Source organism: Herpailurus yagouaroundi, unplaced genomic scaffold, assembly GCF_014898765.1.
Source record: "Herpailurus yagouaroundi ecotype Mexico unplaced genomic scaffold, PumYag 210, whole genome shotgun sequence".
Taxonomy (NCBI): domain Eukaryota; kingdom Metazoa; phylum Chordata; class Mammalia; order Carnivora; family Felidae; genus Herpailurus; species Herpailurus yagouaroundi.
In genome coordinates this window covers 10,677,718-10,698,486 of record NW_024412441.1, presented here as the reverse complement: position 1 = coordinate 10,698,486, position 20,769 = coordinate 10,677,718, and the positions used below count along the sequence as shown (strand labels likewise).

Below are 20,769 nucleotides of genomic sequence, written 5' to 3'. Positions count from 1 at the left end.
GGGTGGGAGGGAGGAGAGGGTGGGTGATGGGTATTGAGGAGGGCACCTTTTGGGATGAGCACTGGGTGTTGTATGGAAACCAATTTGACAATAAATTTCATATATAAATTAAAAAAAAAAAAGAAACTTAATTGTATTTTCCCAATAGCGTTATACCTAATATTTAAAAATAAATATTAATAACTTTCCAGGTCAAATCTTTCAAATGTCACAATCCAGAATCAAATAGATATAGATATGAATTTTGTAACTGGTTTGAATGTATCAAAAAAGCTTTGTATAGTCCTATATACTATAGTCTAAACTATAGTATAATAACTATAATTATACAAAGCCTTTAAATGGTTTCAGAAGAAATGAAATAAACTATAATTATTTTTTATATCACAATAAAAATAATTTAATAAGTGGTATTGCTGAACTTTGAAATATGAATGACCCAAGAGAAGTATTTTTCTCTTATAACTTTTCAATTTAGTTAACTTTCCAGGTCATGATTAGAAATATTATTAGTCTGGGGGCGCCTGGGTGGCGCAGTCGGTTAAGCGTCCGACTTCAGCCAGGTCACGATCTCACGGTCCGGGAGTTCGAGCCCCGTGTCGGGCTCTGGGCTGATGGCTCAGAGTGGAGCCTGTTTCCGATTTTGTGTCTCCCTCTCTCTCTGCCCCTCCCTCGTTCATGCTCTGTCTCTCTCTGTCCCAAAAATAAATAAACGTTGAAAAAAACAAAAAAAGAAATATTATTAGTCTGATTTCTTATTCTATCTCACTTAACCCCTCTCTGAAAAATATAATGACCGTGTTTCAGATCCTTTTAACATTCTCCTTATATGAATATTTAAAATTTTCTGTTAATAAATCAAAATTCTCCAAATTGTTTAATTTTTATCTTAGTTGCTTGAAACCAGCCTCTCAATCATTGCCATCTTCTCTTTCTTCCTAAGCATGGGTCTAGTTTTTAATGATACCATTTTAAATTTGAGCTAATTTTATCCAAGATGCTGTCCAAGAGTGTCAGCTCTGCGAGAATGCTTCATGCAAGGAATCATAAAGATTCATGCTGCACTAAAAACTGAAAAAAAAACCCTGAAATTCTCCTCAAGCAAAAAGCATGCTTTGATGTCAACAGAAAAAGGGAAGAATATTTAATATTGGCTCTGGTTGTACGCCAATTAACAACTAACGAGTAACAGTCTATGATTAAGTCACAACATTCAACAGTTATAGTTAATAATAGGTGACTAAGAGATGTGGGAAGCATTTCAGTTTGGACCAATATGCAACAAATATGAACCCAGCACAATTGACTTGGTGGCATTAAGCTTCTGATTAGCTTTCCTACTTAAAATTAAATCATTCCATATTCCCTTGAAATAATAATACAATTTTCTGCTTTGATTAAGTCTATCAGCTGTCTCAAAATGTGCTCTGACAATTTATTTCATATCAAAAAAGGAATCATGAAAACATTTTCTAGATAGATAAATTTATCTCATAACTTTAAATGCCATCTTAGGGGCGCCTGGGTGGCGCAGTCGGTTAAGCGTCCAACTTCAACCAGGTCACGATCTCGCGGTCCGTGAGTTCGAGCCCCGTGTCAGGCTCTGGGCTGATGGCTCAGAGCCTGGAGCCTGTTTCCGATTCTGTGTCTCCCTCTCTCTCTGCCCCTCCCCCGTTCATGCTCTGTCTCTCTCTGTCCCAAAAATAAATAAACGTTGAAAAAAAAAATGCCATCTTAGCATTTTATTTTTGTTTTTAATGCAGTGCTGACTCATCATTAGCTGAAATTGTCATAATGTCCAATCTCTGTTACAAGAACTGAACTATTTTAACACGTTTTCCTAACAAATCTACACTGACATTAGCACAGACCACCAAAATGCACTGGTTATGGAAGATATGTAGTTAATGCATATGATATATGATTATCAGCTTAGAAAATAGCCAACATTCAAGGTTTTCAAAAATGCACACACAAAAAAGAGAATGATAACACCTGAAATAACTCTTTAGCATCAAAATGTGCATCATGCTGTCTTACACACACACACACACACACACACACACACACACACACACACACACTAGCTGAGTGTTTCAAAAGTCTTGTTGAATTTTTATCCATTCCTGAGCTGCCACTTAGTTTTAATCCAACTTATTTTTTTGGAACAGCGTTTATTATTTTTGACTTTCTAAAAAAAATCCTCCCCTTTTCATTCTCTTGCTAGCCAAAACTCCCCTAAGAGTTTTAATGGTGGCATGCTGTCTCTCACTCTATCCAGATGAAAGCTGTATAAGGTACATTTCTGCCATCCTTTAATCTTCAAAGAGATCATAGGGACTTTTTAAAAATTACTATTATTATTTAACTTCTTACTGGCCTTAGAATTATTCCACCACAAATACTATCTGCATGTTACTTTCTAGGACCCCATTTTTTTTTAGCCAAACACTATAACAAATACAAATGGTCAATCTCTTAAAAAAATTGAATAAATACCTACCCAGCTATCTCCCTAGTTATGTTCATATACTTTTACAGTGCTGAAGGTAATAAAATGGTACAGAGATAACTAAAATTGATAAAACTAGATCAGAAATAACTGTACAAATTACCAGTGTAAAAGGCTCTTGGCCTAGGTAGTTTATGCCTCAGTTATTGGTAATATTGATAATAATATCAATAAGCTTTAATTGTCAACGACCACTTCCTATATTCCCAGTTTAATCTTTTAAAATTTAGCACTGAACACAGTTGTAGCCAGTAATGGTTGCCAAATAAACATTTACTGAATACGATTGAATTCTCACATCAACTCTGAGAAGCAGAGTTATTGCCAACATTTTATAAAGACACCGAGGCATAAAAATGTTTAATCACTTGCCCAAGGTCACTGCTAATCAGTTGAAGAATTAACACTTGAATCCAGATCTGCTTATTTTAACTACTACAGTGTTCTATTGCCTTTGGGGGGAAAATCACAGAAATAGATAATTCCCAGTGATGAGACCTGTTTCAGAATACAGAAAATGATAGATAACCACCCATCTAACTTCGTAAAATTAGAACTTCTTCGTAAAAAGTCAGTGAAATGTAGTACCCACACACAAATCCCAATTCCATAGGCCAATTTATATTATAATCATAGGCTATAAAAATCTACTTGACATACTCCCTACATGTATTCCATAGCATACAAATGAATAACCCACCATGACAAAGTTGGGCACTTCATGCACCTCCATTTACTGAGTCAGTCCCAGAGTGCCACTTAATATAATAACCGATTTTAGCTTAATAATTCTAAGTAACTATTAATATGATCATTTTACATATGAGGAAATGTGGCCTAAAATTACACAACTACTAAGTATAAACCTAGGATTCAAGCTTAGTTCTTTCTGACTTCAGATGCCATGCATGCTGGGGATATATCAAGAATGCTATGATGTTTCAAAATTAGTCAATGTAATAACATGTATCATTAGGACAAGTGAGGAAAAAAACAATATAAACCATTAAGACAAATTGTATATTGTGTTAATATATCCAATATATCCAATATATTGGATAAATTTAATAGCATTCTCAATTTTTTAAAGATTCACTTAGTAAACTGGAAAAAGAAGAATATTTCTTGGCACTATGAAAGCAAATCTACCTTAAATTTATTGCCAGCATAACGCTTAAACTAAAAGCCCTGCCAGTAAAGTAAGAAATGGATTTTTACATTGTAACCACTATGTGTTAGCTTAGTTTTAGTCATGTCAATCAGTATGATAGGAAATGGAAATAATAGTTCAAATTATTGGAAAAAAAGAGGAAAACAATCCCACACTGCTGCTACTAAACTGCCACTACACTTGTTGGACACAAAAATAGGCATTTCAACGTTTATTTATTTTGGGGACAGAGAGAGACAGAGCATGAACGGGCGAGGGGCAGAGAGAGAGGGAGACACAGAATCGGAAACAGGCTCCAGGCTCTGAGCCATCAGCCCAGAGCCCGACGCGGGGCTCGAACTCACGGACCGCGAGATCGTGACCTGGTTGAAGTCGGACGCTTAACCGACTGCGCCACCCAGGCGCCCCAAAAATAGGCATTTCAAATAGCATCAAGGGCCAGTCGTCAAAATCCTGTTCTAAGAATAAGATAGTCAATCATAAATGCATACATTCTCATAAGGAGTAGTAAGAGACATTCAGCAAAATACCTTAGAATAAAAAAAGAGAAACATGAATTTAATAAAGGTATATGAACATTTTTGGCGGGCAAATGATTCTAAATGTTGACTCCGGGTTATGGATTCACTGAAGTCTACTATGTTATTTTCTCTACTTGTGCTAGGAAGTTTCCATAATAGAAAGCATGAACAATGAGAATCAAGGGGACTGTAACTTTTGTCCGTAACTAAAGTTGTGACCTTGAACTAATCACTTGACAACTCCCTTGTCTCCATTTCCTCATTTGGCTAAACATCTCCATTTTCTAGATCATTGTTTTTAGTTGTATAGTTCTATTCTTTTCTATATTGCCTTCTCAATTTTCACATACCTTAATAAATTTTAATTCATAATGGTTCAATGTATGAGAACCAATATTGAGCAATAAATAGATTTAGCCAACAGACCAAAAAATTGAAAACAAAAGAGGCATTGCTGTAACTTCTAAATCGCATACTACTGTCTGCTTAAGATTTAAGATTGTGTATTTATTCTATAAAACAAAACAAAACAAAACAAAAAAAGAAAGAAAAAGAAAACAACCAAATCTGGTTTCATCAGGACTCTGACATGTCCTGACAAGAACTGCTGCAATAGAGAGGGGAGAAGACCCTACACTCAGCTGGTTCTCCATCAAAATTTCAGCTACATTCACTTTGGTTGAGGCCAGAGAATGACACTGAAATAGTATAAATGTATCCACAGAGCAATGTTTCACTTTTTTTGTGGAGTGAGTTTATTTTCATTTGTTGATGACAGAATGATACCCTAGGCTTCTGCTATATCTAACCTATCAAAAATAAAGACAGTCTAGAACACAAAATAAAAATATATTCAGGATGATTATATTGACAATGGTTTTGATTTATAGGCAATTATGCTTCCAGGATGTTGGTGTAATTACCACAACAAGACTACGTTTACTATGTAAGGGAAACCTTTGTTAACCATAAGAAAGATAGCATGGCAACCTGGAAGTTTTCCATCCTTTGTATGAAGCTAAAGCAGACATACAGATCTTCCTCAACTGACAACGGGCTTACATTCCCATGAACCCTTTGTAATGTGAAAATATTGTAAGTTGAAAATGCATTTAAATACAACTAGCTTATGGGACGTCACAGCTTAGCCTAACCTACCTTAAACATGCTCAGAACACTTGTATTAGTCTACAGTTGGGCAAAACTATTTAGCACAAAACCTGACTTATAAAAAAGGTGTTGATTTCACATGGAATTTGTTGAACATTATACTGAAAGGCAGAAACCATGTCTGTAAGTATATCAGTTATTCAGGAGCTGCAGGTCACTGCAACTGCCCGGCATCAGGAGAGAGTATCATCTCACATATCACTAACCCAGGAAAAGATCACAATTCAAACTGAAAAACACTTTCTACTGAATGTGCCCCACTTTCCCATCATCATAAGGTGGAAAAATTGTAAGTTGAACCACTAGAAGTCAGGAAACTGCCTGTATAACGCAACTGACAAGCAGGACATAAAGAAAAGCAATAATCACTACCAAGAGAACATCAGACATGCCTCCACACTTAACAATAAAGAATGAAAGCAGACCTCTTAATCTGCATAAACTCCAACATAAAAAAATAATTTCAAGTCTAACTTGCTCCAACTTTATATGTGGGCTGTGCGTATGTATGCAAAATAATGTCTTAGGCAATAAAAAATTGATCGAGAGTGGCATCTGAACAGAGGTGCTACCAATTCTAGCATTTTTTTGTCTCGTTTCTCCATTAGATAATAGTAGTTACTAAATATAATTCAACAATGAAACCGAGTGAATATTTTCCCCCAGGTGTTAATTTAGACTGTATGATGTGTTGTGACTCTTTCACATTACTATTTCATAAAAATTTTCTATGGTTCCCCTATTGATATTTTAAGAGAAGGCCTGTAAGCTGAGTTTCCTTTTAAAATATCAGCACTCTAAAAGATAAGACTGTCAATGTCTTCTGTCTTTCATTTCCTTGCCAGAACTTATACTTTTGGATTGACTCCCATTAGGTATAATGTTTTATTTCCATCTTATTTGCTCAGATTATTTAAAACTTTAAGATGCAAACAACTCTCTCTTTTGACGACCATAAACATAGGAAATTTATAAGATTTCTCTTTGTCTATTATTTTATATGGCCCCAAAATGCAGGAGGAGACAACTGTGAAAGAAATAAGAGGGGCTTTTCCAATGACTTAAAATATTAATTAATAAAATAATGAAAATCTTAGCACTGGAAAGAGGTCTTAGACCCAGACTCTCCCAAAATGCAGGAAGCTGTTCTAAAACATCTCTGACAAAGGACACTTACTTAAGTTCTGCTTGAAACCTGCCAGTGATGTTACTACTTCTCAAAGCAGCCTATTCATTTCTGAAAACCCTTTTGTTTGAACTGAAAGTTACCTCTCTTTAATGTGTCTGCAGTAAGGATCAATATAGTGCAATCTGTATCCTTTTCCCATATGACAACCCTTCACCTTCTTGAAAACTGTTATCCAGTTGCTTTCTTCCACCATCAGCTCAAGTTTTCCCCTGGAGACTCACCTTCCATGCTTTAACTATCAATCATTAAGAGAAATTTTTCTCACTGTTCACCCTTCTCATACCCAGTTTGTTAATGAACTTAGATTCTCAAGAACCTTAGCACAGTACACTGACTTAAATGCAATACATAAGATGGGTGATAAACAGTGCACTATCTTCCTTAATTAAGGCAATATTCTTCCATCAATATTGCCTGGGTTTTTTAATAGCCAAATTCACTAGTTGCAGATACGAGCATTTAGTGAACTAAAATTCTCAGACCTATGCACACCGTTCATTGCCAAGATACCTTCTCTGTATTTATTCATGTGGACTTTAACCATCCCCTCCAGATCTTTCATCCGTGTTGCTTTCGCTCAAATCTTTTTCTTTATCGAAAATGCTCCCTTCTAGCTCTGCTGTCTGAAAATACTAACTCTCTTATTTATTTTGGATTTAAACTTCCTCAGGTTCATATTACCTTTTATATTGTATCATTCTGCTTGATGGAAAAGATGAAATCTAAACAGGAGCCAGACAACCTAGCTTTCTCTCTTCCCCTGTCATTACATCCCCTCAGCCAAGCAGATGCCCTCCTTGTCCATCATTTTCCAGAAAACAGAAACAAACACATGTTATACAAGACTCTGCTTACTCTAACTTTAGATTTGATGAGTCCGTATTTACTGGCTCAGAGCAATCTCTCTCTCTCTCTCCCTCTCTCTCTCTCTCTCTCATAGCATTTTTAGTTGTGCAAGCTTCTTTTGAAATGTCTTTTAAAATATTTTGAGTTGTGGGGCGCCTGGGTGGCTCAGTCAGTTGGGTGTCCGACTTCGGCTCAGGGAATGATCCCACAGCTCATGAGTTCAAGCCCCACGTCGGGCTCTGTGCTGGCAGCTCAGAGCCTGGAGCCTGCTTCAGATGCTTCAGATTCTGTGTCTCCTTCTCTCTCTGCCCCTCTCCTATTCGCACTCTGTCTCTCTCTCAAGAATAAACATAAATTTTTTTTTAATATTTTGAGTTGTGAACTCTTTCATGAAGACAGAGTCCTGAGAGGCTTTAAGAGCTTTGCCATGGTTTTGACCTGCAGTGTAGAATTCAGTATCAAATGTACCTGTGGGTGTGCCCCAGTCCCATGTGAGGGCTTTAGTCCTCCTTTAGTCAAATTGCAAATAAAAATCATATCTGGCTCAGAGATCCAGTAAGGATTACGTGAGCTTAAAAAACAAGTAAAGTGTTTAAAATAATGTCTAGGTCAAAGTAAATTCTCAATAAATATATTACTAGTATGTTAACTATACCTTTCTAGATATAAAATGATCATCAAAAGAAATCAGAAATCAATAGATTCTTTGTTTTATTATTATTTTTTAATGTAAGACAGTCAAGTGCCTATGCTATTTATGTTGCCAATATCTGGAATGTTCTTCCCCCTCTCATCACTCCCATCTCCAAATATCCAAATCCTACCAGTCTCTCGACGCCAAGTCCAAAGGCCATCTTCTCCAAAAGGTCTTCCTTGAGATTCCTTCCTGAAGCCCTCACTACCCATTGAACCAGATTCCTGCAAAGGGAGTATCTTGAAGTTACAGGTTTTTGCAACTCCTCCCTGAAGCCTGTTATGTGGCAAGGAAATTAAACCACAGTAGATGTTTAATAAATATGTTAAATGAGTCAATGACTTCCTTCCTAAGCCAAATTTAATTTTTTGCTCTCCTGGTTTTATACATGCTTATTACACATAACTATTTACCACGTACCGTAATTATCTGTGCATATGACTCTTCTGTCTTAGTGCTTTATAAAGCTTTTTGAGTACATCTATATCAACTTGACCTCTGTCTGATATACAATGCCTCAGCACATAGTAGACACTCAAAATAGTTTTGAATGAATTAGTGTTTACTTTTCACCATTGCTACAATATCTTTTGTCCATGGAAGTTTTAAAATATGTATCCAAAAAGGATCACTCATAACTTGCCTCTGAGGCATCTGTTCTTTTATCCAGTGACAACAATTCTGCCTATACAAGTGATCTATCTGTAAGTCTCTCTCTGAAAAGCCATTGGAAAGTTTAAGTCCAATTCTAGGATAATCCTTTTAAGACACTCTTTATCCTTGACACACATCTATAATCTATTTGAATATGCTGAAAAGTGAGGCAGGAAGAGGATCAAATAACTTGCATCAGGCCCTGCTGAATGCCACCAGTCCTGGGTACTTCTATGGAACTTCTTCATTTGGGGCATGAATACACTGACATGACTTCCATTGGATATTGATAATTCAATTGGTCAATTCATCAATATTGAATATCTCTATGCATGCAAAGGACTATACAGGTACTATCAAGGATACAGAGAAAACTCGGGCCCTACTTCCTGTTTTTGAGGTGTATATATAAGTAATGGCATACCAATGCAAGGCATATACAACCTGAACTCTATTAGTGGTTTTTTAAAAAAAGTGCATCATAGATTGGGAGAAAATATTTGCAAAAAATACACTCGACAAATAAATTTTATCCAAAATATATAGTGAACACTTAAAACTTATCAATATGAAAACGAACTACCAGGTTAAAAATTAGTCCAAAGGCCTGAAGAGCCACGCTACCAAAGAAGATGTATAGATGGCAAAGAAGCATAAAATAAAAAATAAAAAAAAATAAAAATAAATAAATAAAAGATGTTCCACATTATATATCATTACTGCAAATGAAAACAATGAGATGCCACTACACACCTAATAGAATGGCCAAAATTCAGAATACAGGCAACACCAAATACTGGTGATGATGTGAAGCAACAGGAATTCTCACTCATTGCTAGTGGGAATGCAAAATGGTATAGCCACTTTGGTAGACAATTTGGCAGCTTTTTACAAACTACGCATATTCTTACCATTATGACCCAACAATCGTTCTCCTTGGTATTTAACCAAAAGATGAAAACATGTCCACACAAAAAGCTGCACATGGATGTTTACAGCAGCTTTAGTCATAATTGCTAAAACTTGGAAGTAACCAAGTTTATTAAACAGATAAACTGCAGTACATCTAAACAATGGAATATTCAGTGCTAAAAAGGAACCATGAAAAGATATGGAGAAACCATACATGCCTCTTACTACATACTAGAAGCCAATATGAAAAGGCTGCATACTGTATGATTCCACCCATTTGACATTCTGGAAAAAACAAAACTATGGGGGCAGTAAAGGAACAGAGGTTATCAGAAGCTGGGGGTAGAGAAGGAATGAACAGGCAGAGCACAGAGCATTTTTAAGGCAGTGAAAACTCTATGTGATACAACAATAGTGGATCCTTGTCATTATACATTTGTCAAGACCCACAGAATGTACAACACCAAGAATCAACCCCAATGTAAAGTATGAACTTTAAGTAAGAATGCTGTGTCAATATAGGTTCATTGGTTATAAGAAACATACCACTAGAGTGAGAGATGTTTACAAAAGGGGAGGCTATACATGCATAGGGGTACAAGGTACATGGGAAATCTCTGTACTTTCCATTCAGTTTTAGTGTGAACCTAAAACTATTCTAAAAAATAAAATCTATTAAAATATATGTTATACACACACACACACACACACACACACACACACACACACATATATATATATAGATCAGAAAAAAAAAAGTACAATAGGACCACAGAAGAAACAAGTTTCTGAGGTGTCTAGGAGTTCACCCAAGCTGAGAAAATACCAACAAGAGTCAATATTACTTGAGCACTAATTCTCATCCTAGCATAGTAGAACAGTTTATATGCACTTTCTCATTTAATCCTCATAACCACCCAATATGGGAAGTACCATTATTAGCTACATTTTGTTTATGGCCTGAGACTTATAACTGCTAGTAACTTGCTCAAGCTCACACAAACTAGTGTGGGCAATAAGCAATATATGAATCTAGGCCTGTTTGCGCAGTCTGAAGTTAACCATTACCCTACACTACCTGTCTTGAAGAAAAAAAATAAAAATCAGGTAGATAAATAAAAGAGGATAGCAAACTAGGTGGGAGACATCAGATTCACTTCTGGACATTTTATACCTCATTTATTTTTATTTACTATTTCTTGAAAACTGCTGGTGTATGTCCAATATGAACAATGGTAATAGTCTTCCTGTTACATCAGAATTACATACATATGTATATTTATATTCAATTTATAAGTAGTATGTCTTATTAAGAAGGCTTAATAAGGAAAAATAATTTTTCACTGGGTCAATCTTAGGGCTAAGCAATTATATTTTCTATATTTTTAAGACTAGTAGTTAGATTTCTTGCCTAATTGATTTTTGAAACTTTCCAAATGTGCCTGTAGACATAGTTTGAAATTCTCCCTAAGTTCAATCTCTCCATGTTATTGTGACTAACAATTTTTAATATAAGGCAAACAAATTGCAGGCTGAAGAAATAATTGCTTGCACTATTGCTGGGGTACTGTAAAAAGCTGTGCAATTGTTGTTGATCTTCCACTGGCTTGACTACAGCAATTGAAATTTATCAGAAAGATTTATTACATGGTATTGCAGGCTCTAAGAAATGACTTTGAGAATCTGGGAAAACTCCCTGAAGTTTGTTATTCTCTGAACCTCATAGGGGTAATTAGAGATATAACCTAAAGTGTTAAGTCAGCAGTCAAGAAACAACAAATTATCAATTAAACCCATTGTCTACATTTGGGGAAGAAGGTGGAAAAAATAAGATTTGCAATGAAAAGAAATCATACATTCTAACACGGAAGTCAAAGGTTAGACTGGGGATAGTATTTCCTAAACTATCTGGAGATTTCAACGGGGTCAGATCACTACTGAAAAAGGACATTCAAAATAAGAATTCTCAAAATTGCTTTGCAATCTAAAAGTGGAGAGTTTGAATATCTACAGATAGAGAGCTTAATAAAGAAAGAAAAGTCTTTGCTTCTCTCCTATATCCCCTCTTCTGAGGAAAAGGCAAAATCCTCCTCCTCCACCCCTCTTCCTTGACACTGACATTTCTAAATATTTTCAGGCAAACTGAGTCAATGGCAATTTCAAATATGAGTGTGACAGCCTTTTCTCAGATACAGGAGGGGAACAAATCCTATTTATTGGGCTACCTTCTCTTCCAGATTTGTGACTTGGCGCTGGCCTTTTCCTGTGATGCCTCCGATTCTTGCACCTTTCTGGTATCTAATGCGGACAAGCAGGTGGCGAGCCCTGGGAGGCAGCGGGATGTCAAGGGAAACTAACCATTTTCATGATTTTCTGAACTGAGTCACAAAAATAACAGAAAATTGCCTGTGTGTGTGTGTGTGTGTGTGTGTGTATGTATGTATTTAATGTGTGTTTAATGTATGTGTGCATGAAAAGCCTTGGAAATACAAGAAGCAGACATTTTCAAAATATTCCTTTGTGATTACTTTTATCAGACTCTGTACAAGAATATAAGACCTGAATGCAGATATACCTTGAAACAGTCTCCGCCCATGTCCTGCTGCTTTCACCTTGAAAACTGAAGACCATAAAACAATAAACTTCTGTTAAATTTATATAGTTCCTTTCAGTCAGCAAAGTCCCCAAAGTGTTGTGCAAAATAACAGCAACTTTTTAATTACAAAATTATTAGGGGTTCCCATGAAAATCTTTGAACCGAGAGATTAGGCGAATAAAGAGAGCCAGAAGGAAGATTTTTCATACCCTGCACCTCAGTCCATAATTTAAATACAAGCACAAACTGAATGAGCAAAACAAAATTGTGTGCAGCATACATTTGAGTCTGGAAGATAGAAGGCAGTGTTAAAAGATACGTATTTAATATAGGATGTAATACAGAATAGCAAATACCAAAGTACAGAAACAAGTATTGAATGATTATACATCCTTCCAAAAACTATATCTTGTTATATGGCTCAAAAAAGAACAATCTGCTTTAGATAGTACAGGTAATAGACTAGAGTGCATGTCTCACACAGCTACCAGAAGAGTTTCAATGAGTACCTCTCACCGATTCAGTGAGCCAAATCATAAAGCCTCAGGCTGTCAGGGGGAAAAAAAAATCTTTTCACCTGTAAATTTTGATGAGAACGTGACAAAAATACATACGATACACTCGCCAGAATTTCTGCTATGAAAAATACTAGAATTGGCCCACGACCTCCATTGCTAAGAAATTTAATGTTATTACCTTTTTACAGTATTGTCTAAACTCTACAGCATTGGCAGAATCTTTGTTATAAGTCTATGCTGAAAAAAAAAAATTAAAGAAATTAGAGAAAGACCAAGGTGTTCTTTCTTCTATTGTAGGAACTATGCATTAGGTCAGCCAACTTCCGGAAGAATGAATGTGGCTTAGCAAATGAATCTGAAGACAAAGGTATTTATGGGAAAATACAAAAGTCTTAGTATTATACTTAACAGGATGTGTCCCTGGATGAGAATACTGAAAAAGCAATTTGGAGGGTAGGGATTCTCAAACCTTAATGTGTTTAGTGAGTCACCTAAGATCTTGGTAAAAAGGAGATTCTGATTCAGCAAATCTCGGGTGTGTCTTGAGATTCTAAATTTCTCAAAGCTTCCAGGTTATGCTGCTACTGTCAGTCTAGGGTATAATGCATACACAAGTCTGCTGGATAGGATCAATTTGTTCAATAAATTGTTAAATAATATGAATGTAAATTATATGCAGTGTTCCTCCCTCCCTTGCTCTGGCTTCTTAAGATTATAGGTGGGTTTATTAAGCATTTTTTCTTCTTTTCTTTTGTTTTAGACAAAAATTGGGATAGCAATTTGACTATGACACTCTAATTGGTGAATTGTTCATTTGGAGAAAAATTGCAAGAATGTGTATCTTCTAAGTAAATTTTCCTTTCTCTAGCTTTTAAAAGTAGCTGAACAAAAGTAGAGTGTGGCTCCGTGTTTAATTTTGTTTTCATCAAATTCAAAAGCAGACTTCATAACTCTTTTTTAGAAACTGTAGTAGTGAAGTGTTGACATACTGGCCTCAAGAACTCTGGGGGTCTCAATGGACTTAGCGGTTACTCAGTCAGTCAGGTGTTCAGATTTTGCTCCCACTGGCTGTAAAATGGATCACAGGGTAATCAAGGACAGACACCTTTGACCATAAGTCTGGAATACATTCTAATTCACCAATAGGAAGGATTTCTATGTCTGCACTAACCCTGTTTAAAGCCAGATTAATTTTTGTTTGTGGAAAGAGTGCATTGCAAAAGGTACAATACCCGTGTGCCAATCTATCATTTTTAGTTGGTCTTGAAGACTTTCTGATAAGCTTTAGATTTATATTTGCCAGTAGGCTCAGAAAAGATGTGTCTTGTCTCTGTGACACTGAGACTTTCATCAGGCTCACCCAATCCAAGTTAGAATCTTCCCACATATTACTCTGAAAAACAGCGAATCAGAACTTTAGCCAGAAGTAGCCACTGCATCATCTTATTTCCAGGTTTTGTTTTGTCAGAATTTCTAAACATTATGTGCTTTTTTTAAGGCTGGGTGTGTTGGAAATGTTTTTTTTAAAGAAAATAATAAAAAAATCAAAATTCATTGATTCTACATATGGGACACTTTTTCTGCTAAATGTGTTCCTAAGGTAGACACTTTAAGGCTTTCGTCTATTTGGGAAAATATAAGCAGAAGTTACAATTAACTGTGCATGTAAATCCTTCTAAAAAGCCCCCAAAGAAATTGCAAGTTTCTCCTTGTCCTTGATCCGAGCTTTCTTTGTCATGTGTAAAGCCTATGGCAGGGATTAGGGAGATGCAAAACCTTACAGTAAACAGAGAAAGGTTCAAAGAGGAGGCCCATAAAAAAAAAAAAATCTATTATTTCAATGTAAAACGTAGAAAATGTCTTTTCCAGATTGAGTGGCAAACATAGTAAAACACTGTAATCCTAGCTCAAGAGATTTTGTTTCAAAATCCTAATTCAGCTAATAAAGCAAAAAGGTAGCAAAATATATGAATGTATCACAAAGCCTTCTAGTTCACATATCAATCCTTGTAACTGCCACCTAACCAGGATGTTTTCATGCCATCTTCCTGTATTTACCTGAGTTGTTTTTGTATTTCAGTTTTGCTCTTTTTAACTTTTCCAGTAGCATTTGTGAAAACTGATACAAAATATGCAGTCTTGTAAGTATCACAAAAAGGCACTTTCATGAATTTTTTAGAAACATGTTTTTAGAGGCTCCTGGGTGGCTTGGTGGGTTAAACACCAGACTTCAGCTCAGGTCGTGATCTCACTGTGGATTCTAGCTCCCGTGCTGACAGCTCAGAGCCTGGAGCCTGTTTCAGATTCTGTGTCTTTCTCTCTGCCCCTCTCTCCACATGCAGTTTCTCTCTCTCTCAAAAATAAATAAACATTAAAAAAAAGAAACATGTTTTTAATTCTATGAAAGAAATATCCTGTTATATTGTCACATGTGCACACAATTAGTTCTCTGTAATCCATCACAAATTCTGCTTAGAGCAATCGTTAATAGATTTCTACTGTTGATGAAGAAGCGAACAATAAACAGTAAAAGACAATATTATGTTTGAAATTATTCTCCCTTTCCCTGTTTCTCATGTAAATGTAACCTCTGCATATTCTTATTTGTAGACTGCTTTCAAACAAAACATATATGAGCTAGAGGAAGATATCCATTAAATCTCAAGGTTAAAAAGTATACTTTACTATATACATCTTTATAAAATATGATTAGGACTCGCTCTGGCAAACATTCAAAGACTCAAATGCACACACATACACACAAAGCATACATGCACACATACTCTTCCCAAAGATTGCCAAAAGCCAATAAAACTATGGGTTATTTACAGTGAAAGAGGAAACAAATTATTAACCACGATACAGTTTATAGCTTATTTTTAGGGATAAACATATTAACTTAAATTCATTCTTAGAAGTGTTTAAAAATAATTATTTTTTAAAATAGGCCTCTGCTATGTAATAGAGATAATGCTATTCACAATGTGAAGTATCCATTCCCACTGTCTTCATTTGTTATTTAAACATGAATGTATATTTGATAGGGTCATTGAACTTATGGATTTGACAATAATACATATTCTCTATTTCCTTAAATATTATCTCCTATTTGGAATTTACTATAACACAGATTCAGTGTAAGTCACGAAAAACTAGTCCTTTTATATAGTTTTAAACAAAACCTTTCACTTACTCTGTTCTCCTGAATTCCATGAAACCTTTATTTCTATTAAAACATTCTAAGGAAATTTGGGTTAAGCTACTGATCATTTCATAAGATCCAGTGATTAAGAGTGGCTTTGATTAATTGCTGACATTTGAACTTGCAGTGGGATAATAGTAAGCGGAGTTAACATTTACTAAGCACTTAGAGCAGGATAGACACCATTTTAAGCACTACACTTACCTCATTTAGTCCTCACAATAACTAAACAGATTATGTAATAATCCCCACTTTATAGATGTTGAAGCGAAGTTACAGAGAATTTAGCAAAGATCATACAGCCAGCCAGTGGCAGAACTTGAATTCACACCTTCTTCCTTGTGTTTCAACTACCTTAAACACTTGCTGCTCAGAATACAAGCTTCTTATCCAAGACAGTGTAAGTAAAGTACATGAGGGATACAGACTGTGATTCTTTTGGTTGGGAAGGAAGAAAACATCCTAGTGACTTATTATTAATGTTTAGTGAGATTGAATCATTGATGTACTTGTAGTAAATCTAAAGCAAACCACAAAATCTAGACCTTTCCTAAAGATTGTCAAAGGTCAATAAAACTGTGGGTTATTTACGGTGCAAAAGGAAACAATGTGCAGCAGAAATGGAGTAACGCCTATTAGACAAACAAAGCGAGAGGGCAATTTTCTTTAGAGAATCTCCTCAAAAATCTTTGAAGAGGAAGTCACACCGTCAGTACATTTTCATAAAAAGTATGCTTGGTGATAACATATGCTGAACACAACCGAAGGCAGTCCTTCAAGTCTAGACAGCCAAGCTGCACTACAGCAGAGACACTTGCTGTTTTAAATATCCTTTCAAAAAAGAAAAAAAAAAATCCATTTGTTTACCAAAATCTATTCACACTTGTGGAGAAGCTTCTTTCTTCACTTATCTGAATGTGACAATGAATCAAAGTATATTCTCTTCTGTTACCAGATGTGATAATGGAGAAGCTCAGATTCTCACCAGAGGCTAGCTAGAGGAAGATGTCTTTTCAGTGCTTTTGGAGAGGAAAGGCTAATTTTTCCAAGTAAAAATGCCTCCCTGAGGAGATGTGTTAATGAGGTCCAGAGCAATGCTTGACACTTGACTATGCTAATTATCTCAAGCCAACTAGCAAAAAGTTCTTTTTCAGGTGTCCTAGAGGTCACCCACATGAATTGTAATCTCTTCCCCACTTGCTATTTTCACAAAACACGGGGCTTTGTTCTTCCTGTTTGGCTGTTGTGAAGGCATTTAAATCTCATCTGACATGAAGTGCACAAATGGGAAAAGTGCGTTGAGACCACTAGCAGCAGATTGCTTGTTCTGGGTGGGTTCTGCAATACTTGTTGGGCAAAGATTAACTTGCAGTTACCAGATATGGCATCCATTAACATATGTTCTTGAGACACCAGACATCTTTTATTGAACTTGGGGAACAACAGAAACAAAAGGCAAACCTCTGGCCTCCTACAGCTTTCATTCTAGAATGGGGAAACAAAGTTACTTGGATAAGTACATGAAATACACAGTATGTGATCTGGTAAAAAAAAAATAAGAAAGGAGAAGAGGAAATGTTAGTAAATAGCACTGCAAAACACACTGGCAAACACCTTACTAAAAGATGACTCTATGAAGATCACAAGTGGTGAGGTAAAGAACCGTGTGAGTGTCTAGAGGAAAAGGGTTCTGAGTAAAGGAAAGATCACATACAAAGGCTTGGAGATGGAAGCAAACATGGCATGTTGAAAGAGGCAGTATGGTTGGAATAGAGTAATTAAGAAGTAAAGAGGTGTGTATGAGTGTGGAGGCAGAGGAAGATCATAAAATCATATAGGAACTTACAGGTCAGTGGAAGATTTGGGATTCTACCCTGAGTGATATGGCTAGCGGTATGTGGGGGATCTTAAGCAGATGACCGATATAATTATGATTTAAATTTTTAAAAGATCATTCTTAACTTCTTGGGAATAGAATGAAGTACAGAGAAGAATTAGTAGGCTATTGAAATAGTGAGAGGTGGTTAAATTTCTATTACATTTTATTTTTTTTATTTTTTTTTTAATTTTTTTTCAACGTTTTTATTTATTTTTGGGACAGAGAGAGACAGAGCATGAACGGGGGAGGGGCAGAGAGGGAGGGAGACACAGAATCGGAAACAGGCTCCAGGCTCCGAGCCATCAGCCCAGAGCCTGACGCGGGGCTCGAACTCACGGACCGCGAGATCGTGACCCGGCTGAAGTCGGACGCTTAACCGACTGCGCCACCCAGGCGCCCCATACATTTTAATTATAATCAAATCATGTTAAGATAGGGCCAACCAGACTTGCTGTCATGTTGGAAATGGGATAAAGGAAGAACTCAAGATGACCTCAGTGTTTTTGGGAAAAGCAACAGTATTGAATGCCAACTTCTGAGATAGCTAATATTGTAGAAGGGTATACTGGGAAAGGAATATCTGATTAATTTTGGACAACTAGAGTTTGTACAAGATTGGGTAGTAAATTGGGGATGTAAGTCTAGATCTAGAGATCAAATATGAAGGCATCACATAAAGATGTTGTTAAAGTCATGAGAGAGAATGGGGTCCAGGGGAGGGAGCATAAAGAGAAAAGAGATGGGACTCAGCTCTAGGACTCAGGATGAGGGTTCTCTACTAATTAAACATCAGAAAAAAAACAGAAAAAGAGACTGTGAAGAAGCAATCAAAGAAAAAAGGTCTGTGGTCCTAGAAACCAAGTGAAAAAGTGTTTTGCAAAGGAGGGAATATTCAACCATGTAAAATGCTGCTAGTAGACTATGAAGAGACTGAGGATTGAAATTGATGGCTACAGTTGACCTTAATAAAAATATGGGATATAATATTTTCCCAACTAAATCCTACACTCCTAGTGGCCACAAATAGGCAACTGAAACTGAGAGTTGAATCTCAGAGTTATTTTGTGCTTACTTTGCCTAACCTCCGAACATCATTTTTCATGTAATTTATATTTCAGTATATATCACAGGTGGCTTCTCAAGAAAGCCTACTTCTTCTCATTATTAACACATGGAACAAGACCAAAATAATAGGACCATAAATTTTTAGAAACAAATGTGATCTCAAAATTCATCTATTGGTCAATCTTATTACTTTACCTAATGAAAAAGATAGGCTGACACAGGGTAAATGATTCACCCAAAAGTGCAACAGAATCCACTACGCCTATATTTCAACTTATTGATCTTCCCCTCTACATGCATATTAATTTGGATTAATTTAACAAACTAGATTATAGGCTCTTTTAAGGCAGGCATGCTTTCTTATATCCATAGTGCCTAGCACAACAAAGAATGCATTTCAGAACCTTGCTGTGTTTCCCCTCCTCTGTCACTAGTCCCTGACAACCATTCTTCAGATTTTTTTCCCTATAGTTCTGCATTTTCTAGAATGTCTTATAATAGAAATCATACATATTATTATCTAGTGTTGTTTTGTGAGCAAATATATACCAAATTTAACTTAAAATGTTTGAAATAGATCTTTTACCTCCCACTACCACAATTTTGGTCTTAAGACATTCCTCAAACACCACTTCATAATCTCTTGCTGTGACCTCAGTATCTAGAAATTCTTTAGCTCCTTTGAATTTATTCAACCATTGATTCATGACTCATTATACATTCATTAATCAAGTACTTATTATCTTTACAATATTCACATTTTGCTGTTGTTATTTGTGCATATATTTGTGTGTCTATATATACATATATGTGCATATATGTGCACATATATATAATGTACATATGTGTGTGTGTGTGTGTGTGTGTGTGTGTGTATCTCCATACACACAAAGATTCCCACTTGGAACTGTCTATATTTCCTTATATTCTTCTTAATACTCAGCACAGTGCCAGTGACTGTAATAGTCCTATATTCAATAATTCATTTATTGAAAATGTGGCAGCAACATTAACCATCAAATCACAATGTTGATTCTCAGCAGTCCTAAATTTCAGTAGTAGCATTTGAATGTAAAATTAGTACACTTGAATAAAATCTACATTATCTTCTTTTTTCATTTAAAATCTCTTAGTAGCACAGACTTATATTTCCAGAGTTTTCTCTCCCATGTGCCTTTAAGCATATAAGATTAGATGTCTGGCCTTGCACCAGAAAGCAGGGCTGACAGGATATGAAATCCTGGGGATAACAGGGATCTAGCTATTTCTCTTTTAAGACATTTTTTTTAGCCAGAAACTGAAAAGGCAGATGAAACTGGGACAACCCAGTGACAAGAAAGAGAGGAAAGATCATGTCTTTTTCCACAAAAACATTTTAACTAAGATTCTGGCTTTAATATTAATATTTTTGGTTACAGTTAAGCTTTAAAGTTAATGAAATTCTCATTTATATGCTGATCTAGGGACATGAATACCAAGTTACAGATGGGATGGAAATTAGAAATAAAGAAAATTAAAGAAAAGAAAATGGAAAATATGCCCACAGAGTTGACCACATCTACACATATGCCCACATTCATGCCAGGGTAATATGAGAGAACCTGGATACTATTTGGATGTGAGTTTTTTGATGAAGTTCAATCCATTTATCATTGTGTGTGTGCGTGGGGGGGGCTTTTTTGTGGTATAACCTAAGAACTTTTTTTTTAACAAGAAGTAGTTATTCTTTTGTTTGCTTTGGAAAATTCTGAGTGACTTTTGAGTGACCTGTTTACTGCGTTAGGAAATATGCTGCTTTATTCTAGAGACCATAGAACAGAAGAGAGGAAAACAACAATAG

At 35.8% G+C, this 20,769-nt stretch overlaps 1 protein-coding gene across 32 annotated transcripts in view; it reads right to left on the bottom strand.

Moving 5' to 3' along the window:
• The window catches only part of NRXN1 (neurexin 1), a 1,154,099-nt gene that overhangs the window by 205,903 nt on the left and 927,427 nt on the right, over nt 1-20,769 (bottom strand). The window lies entirely within an intron of this gene.